The sequence below is a fragment of the Nannospalax galili genome, unplaced genomic scaffold (genome assembly GCF_000622305.1).
Source record: "Nannospalax galili isolate Female #2095 unplaced genomic scaffold, S.galili_v1.0 scaffold677, whole genome shotgun sequence".
In the NCBI taxonomy this organism is placed as follows: Eukaryota; Metazoa; Chordata; class Mammalia; order Rodentia; family Spalacidae; genus Nannospalax; species Nannospalax galili.
In genome coordinates, this window is record NW_008339584.1 from 186,103 (window position 1) to 193,134 (window position 7,032).

The window sequence follows — 7,032 nt, forward strand, 5'->3', positions numbered from 1 at the left end:
ACTTAAAATTTCACATACAATGAAACTTCAAAGAAAAAGACTATTTAGAAGAACATAAATTAAATACTAAACATATGCTAAATTTAGTTGCTTTTAAAACATATAGTCAGGTTATCGATGTTTTTATACACAAACCATTAATGTTTTTATAAATGAAAAAACCTCTTTTGAAATATAAATCATGATTTGAAATCTTCTTAATTTAGGTATCATGTAAGTGGAATATTTCTGTATTCCTTATTTTGGGGTAAAAAGTGAGGTATTACAATGACTAAAAACAGCATTCAAAAGATAAGATTTCTGGGGCTGGAGAGATGGCTCAGCGGTTAAGAACACTTACTGTTCTTGCAGAAGACCCGGGTTTAAATCCCAGCACCCACATGGCAGCTAACAATTGTCTGTAACTCCAGTCCCAGGGGATCTGACAGTCTCTTCTGTCCTCTGTGGGCATTGCATGACACGAGTGCACTTACCTACATGCAGGCAATACATGCATACACAGAAAAATAAATAAAATATAAAAAATAAGCCGGGCGTGGTGGCACACGCCTTTAATCCCAGCACTCGGGAGGCAGAGGCAGGTGGATCTCTATGAGTTCAAGGCTAGCCTGGTCTACATAGTGAGTTCCAGGACAGCTGGAGCTACAGGGAGACCCTGTCTCAAAAAGACTAAAAGAAAATAAAAATAAAAGATAAGATTTCCTCACAATCTCGTTCAAATGTCAACATTACAAAAATCAATCACCACAGTTTGGAACAAATACTAGGTACTTGGAACTAATTATATTAATTCTAAACATGCTCTTAGCTATCAATACTTTTTCCATACTTAACTGTTCTAATGAAGTCTAATAGTATACCACAACCTAATAAAAGAATAATCAAGTGTGTCCTACCTAATTACTTTACAGCTTGATTCGATTAAGTCATTTTCAAAGTCAAGCAGGTTGGAGGGCAGATTATAGTTTAAACATCATCTGACCTTGCACTTGATCACCTCCTCAGTATTACTAATGTAATAATTCTGGAGCCAGGCTGCTAAGTCAAAATCCTAACCCTATCATCAACTAGCGCACCTATGACCCTAAGCAAGTTAATTAATCTATGAAGTGATTAAAATAACACCTATTGTGAGGATTAGAAGAGAGCTCTATGTCAGATGCTTATCATAGTGCCTGCCACATAGTAAATGCCTGACAACCTTGGCAGAATTCAGATAATAAAAATTAAACATAACTGGGGCTGGAGAGATGGCTCAGCAGTTTAAGAGCACAAGCTGCTCCTGCAGAGGACCCAGGTTTGGTTCCCATCCCCTATATGGTGGCTAACAAGTGTCTTTAACTCCAGTTCCAGGAGATCCTTTGACTTCCTCTGGCCTTCATGGGCATTTCATGCATGTGGTGCACTTACATGCATGTAGGCAAAACACATAAATGCATAATACATAAATACACATACACATAAAATAAGTAAAAAAAAGTTAAACATAGCCTCTGCAATTTTGGTTCTTGTTTTCTATTTTAAGACTAGCAATATAATTTCGATTAAACATTTTGTTAAAATAACCATATTTTGTGTAACATGGGTATTACAATAAAAAAGGTTTTTTTCTTTTTTAAAAAATTATTTATTTATTAACCACATACTTAGAAGAAGCATTTCATTACAACAGCATTGACATATTCAGGAAATTGACAATTTCCTAAGATATATCTCTTTCAAAATTGACTGTAAATTTTTAGGTTCACAGTTGAATTAATACAGTTATACAATATTGAACTCTGTATAAAGCCCATAAGACATAAAATTGAATGAGGTTTTAACCTTTAAGAAACATCTGCATTTCATTTTAAAATATATTGTTTCATACAGAAAACAATATCATTTTTAATGCTACCAACACTTAGATGTTTGCATATGCATCTCTAATCTCTATGTACCTGAGTATTACTAGTCAGAGTCGGTTACTTTCTGAGATCCTTGGCACCTGAGCATGGATATAAGGTCATCAGGTAGATTTTAATGGTAGTATTTTTCACCTCTACTAATTAACATGAAGCAAATTTTTATGCTTCTTCCTCAAATATAACAAATTTTTTATTTGTTGATTTTTTGTGTTTTTCATACAGAACATCACAAACAATCTTATTCATCTACATACCCACATCCCAAATGCCTCTTTCACAAGTGCGTGCAAGTTTTTAGGTTCACAGTTGAGTTAATACAATTATGCAATATTGAACTCAGTATAAGCCCTGTAAGACATAAAATTGAATGAGTTTTTTAACCTTTAAAAAAGTGTGGGAAATGGTCCCGTAAATACTTCTGTTATTCAGGCTAACCTAAAACCTGCCATAAAGCACAACATCAAATGACACAAACAGAGGACAGCGTGCTGCACCAATGAAGAGGAGACACATACCCAGATGAATCAATGAGGATTGGGGGGGGGGAATAAAAGAAAGCCCTAATGGCACAATAAACGAGCTTGCTGGCATCTTGCTGATGACTAGTATCTCTCGAGATCTGTGTCGTTGATCTCGCATCTACTCTCCCCCTGCCCCCGGGACAGAGGTCTAGAGTCACAACAGACAGCAACAACTGGAGCCCAACATAGCTACCTGACCCGCTCGCTTCTCACGTCGGCCACAACTGGCCCCCTTCGGCTGTTTTCTCAGTGAGCAGGCCCCTTTGTCTTATGTCTCAGGGGAAGGTAAGCTGTGAGACACGTCTTCCTTTCCCTTTCGTTTCCCCCATCCTACCTTGATATTGCCTGAATTTACTCCCCCTCAGGTACATACCCCCTGTACTTGGTTCTCCTGGCGCCTCCACATAAGGGCTGACCACCCAGGAGATGGAACCAATGGGTGTACTCCTGATAGACACCTGGAGTCTGGAGACACCGTGTGGGCATACGGCCATGGCCTAACGAACCATGGAAGTTCCCCACCAAGCACAAGACATCTTGGCCCTAAACACTCTTCTATGGCCTCTCGCTTCTATTCTGAGTGGTTAACTGTCCTACTGATGCCCTCTGCTTTGATCTACGTAAAAATTCTTCAGGCTGCATCCAGTTATTGAGGCACATTACTGGGGATTTTGTTAATCAAACTACCACTAAGATGCATGGCCTAAATGCCACCATTCCCAGAAGAACCCAATCAGCAAGACAACCCCTTGATCCCTGGTGTAATTCGCCAGCTGCTTATACCTCAGATGCTGACTTACCCCTCTTCTGGGATCATTGCTTAGCAGCCTCTAAGCCATATCCTGTTCTCAGAAAACAGGGGATCTGGATGTGGAATAACACACACACACACACACACACACACACACACACACACACCGGTCTAATGATACTTTAGATTCATCTTCCTATTCCCACAGAAACCCCAGTCAATTTCTACACCCTACATTTGGCAACTGGCCCCTCTGTGGCCCCTATGCTTGTATAGATATTAAAGGGCTATTCTTTATTCAGGGAGGGCAATACTTTAATGGATCTCACACTTGTAACTCTTCCTTTGAGGACTCTGTTAAGGTCAATCACCAAAAAAAAAATTACATTCGCCCCCTACAACAGCCTGTGTAAAACCACCCTTCTTTCTCACCTTAACTAACCAGAGCGGAGAGATACTTAATTGTACCATTCCTGGCCAGTGTCAACTTTCATCGTGCTGAACTTCCCCAACGGGACACAGAGCAGTACTTGCCCGGCTGCTGTCCACCTTATAGGTACCTGTTAGCAATGCTTCTCGTTTTCATGCAGTAACTATTATACAAAGAACAAATACACAAAAAAGAGACTTTGGGATCTCGGTGGCAATTGCTCTTGCTATTACCGGAGCTGTGACCACAGGGGCAGCATCTGCTGTGGCTATAACACACATGATACAAATAGTTACAGCCTTAAACGATGCGGTTAAGGCATCTGCCAAGGTTTTCCATACCCAAACACTTATCAATGCCCACTTTTATTCAGCTGTTCAAAATCTACAACAACAAACCGACCTCTTAGGTGAAGAGGTCCAAACTTTATATATGCTCTCTCTGCAAATTGAGATCCAAGGTATAATAATCTATGCCTAACACTGTATAAAGTAAGCAATTTGACTCAAGCTAGCGTACAGCTCTCACAGCAAATTAAGGAGCTCTGGTCACAAGAATTCCTTAATCTTTCACTGACCATGACCCAACAAATAATCACCCTTAATTACACCCAGGTCAACGCTCTAGATTTGGATGCTTCATTTATTATGGAGGTATGGAACCATATAAAAAACCTTTTTGATCCCTCCAGGATTGTAGCTTATTTAGTCTTGGGATTAGCGATAATAATCATTCTTGCCTTTTGAGATGCCTCCTTAAGCAGGTGCGACAACAAAGGAAAACTAATAAAACGATGGCACAGGTTCTATTGGCAATTATAAATAAAGATCATTCTCCACTAAAGGCAGTTCTACAAGCATGGATAGTGAGGTTTCAAAAGCCTAAAAGGCACCCCACTATGCTGCTCCTTCGAGGGCTGGTAGTCAATGATGGGTAAGGACCTACTGCGTAGGCCAACCTAAGACAGGCACAGTCCAAAATGCTGGAGCACCCACGAAGTGGAGCCAACAAGGTCAGAACAAGGCATCCCGGCTCCCACTGTGCTGTCTAAAATAAAATAAAAAGGATGGATATGTGGGGAAATGGGCCAGTAAATACTTCCGTTATTCAGGCTAACCTAACACCTGCCATAAAGCATAACATCAAATGACACAAACAGAGGACAGCGTACCGCACCAATGAAGAGGAGACACATACCCAGATGAACCAATGAGGATTGAGTGGGGGGGTATAAATGAAAGGCCTAATGGCACAATAAACGAGCTTGCTGGCGTCTTGCTGATGACTAGTATCTCCCAAGATCTGTGTCGTTGATCTCACGCTTACTCTCCCCCTGCCCCCTGGGACAGAGGTCTAGAGCCACAACAGACAGCAAAAAAAAGATCCCCATTTCATTTTAGAATATATTGTTCCTTGCAGAAAGACTCATTGTTTTTGCTACTAACACTGAGATGTTGGCGCATGCATCTCTAATCTGTATGTCTCTGATTATTAATAGTCATAATCTGTTGTACTTGGATCCTTGGCACCTGTGTATGTCTATAAAGTCATCAGATAGATTTCAATGGTAATGTTTATCACCTCTACTAATTAGCATTATGTAATTTCCATGTTTCCTCCTCAAATATATTTTTAAAAATTTGTTGTGTGTGTGTGTGTGTGTGTGTGTATTTATCACACAGAACATCCCAAACCATCTTATTTGACTATATACCCACTTCCCAGATGGCAACCCTCCCATAACCTCCCGCCCCCAACTAGAGCCCTTATACTCTGATATCCCTGATACTGTCTGCTCTGTTGTCGGCACCCCTAGACTTTCCCTACTATTTGCCCTTCTGGTGAATCTAGTCAACCTATCTAGAGGTCTTTGTTTTAGGAAGGTCAGCTGTTCCTCATCTAGCAGTAATCGGTTGTCAGTATTCCTTTAGATAAGATTGGGGTCTGCTGTTCATTTTCCCACTTCTATGCTGGGTTTTTGTCTCCCTGTGTTTGCATGGGACTTGTGTATGCTAACACAATTTCCATAGAATCATATGAGCAGGTTTCCAGGATCTTATAGGACTCTGTTTGCACAGACTCTTAAGAAATCATATTGGCCCCTTTAATTTTTGGTTATACTTTCCTTTTGGGTGTTTAAGGCCATACAGTTGGCCCAGATAAACCAATTTATTTTTACTCTTAAGGTTGTTTGAGGATCTCTTCCTCAGGGGTCACATGGGCTTGCGAGGAGCCCCTGGCTCCTTTCTTTTACCAGTTACGGCTATGTGAAGATAAGTCAAAGGTCCTGCTCAATCATGGTTGCCTTCACTTGGAAGCATGGAGGAAAGATTTCTCTGTGTTGACCCTCCTCTTTGTAGACTGGACACTGGTGCAAGTCCATCTGGTGGGGTCTCCTCGGCCTCCTCGATCAAGAGGACAGGTGACCCACCACAATTACAGGACATTTTGAGAGATGCTCATGGTCCCCTGGAACTAGTTGACCTAGGAGGGCAAGGAGCAGAAACTGTCCTTTATGTCCCTCTGACCAAATTATTATAGGCCTCAAAGTATGTCTGTTAAACATCCAAGAAGGTTAATTCCACCAGTCTGGTACTTTCAATTACTGTGTGTCATGTAGATAAATCTTGGGCAAAGACCAATTGTTCTCAGATAAACCTTACCTAGACATATATTTCTTGATCTGCTATGTATAATTTGTCAGTAGGGTGTAGGAGTAATATGGTGCCCTCTGGCTTTCAAAACTAGCTACACATTATTTATCTCTCGCATTGTCTCACCCCTCCATCATGGTTTTTCCACTTAAGGTGTCCCCATTTCACCCCTTTCTCCCTTAATAATACCCTTCTCCCATGGTCCTACCTCTCTTGAGCTCCTTCTTTCCCTTTATCTCCTAGGTTCCTTGTATACCCTTACCTCCCCCCTCCCTTAAACTAACCCAATTTTTATCCATATCTCCCTTATTAAGGCCTGTTCCTACTGTTCTTCTCTTTCAGGTTCTTTCTTTTCCTTTACCTCCCCATTTCCTTTCCATTATCCCGGTTCCTGTACTTATGTCTGGATACATACTCACTTATCAGGGTTTGGTTCTGGGATCCACATATGAGGAAGAACATATGTCGATTTTTTTCTGAGTCTGTGTTACTTCACTTATCACAGTTTCTCATTCCATCCACTTACCTGCAAATTTCATGATTTCATCTTTCTTTACTGCTGAGTAAAACTCTATAGTATAAATAAACCACATTTTCATTATCCACTCATCAATTGAAGGATGCTTAGGTTGCTTCCATTTCTTAGCTATTGTGAAAAGAGCAGCAACAAACATTGATATACAAGTGCCTCTGCAATAGGATGAGTTCTTTGGGTATATGCCAAGGAGTGGTATAACTGGGTCAGATGGTAGGTTCATTTGTAGTTTTA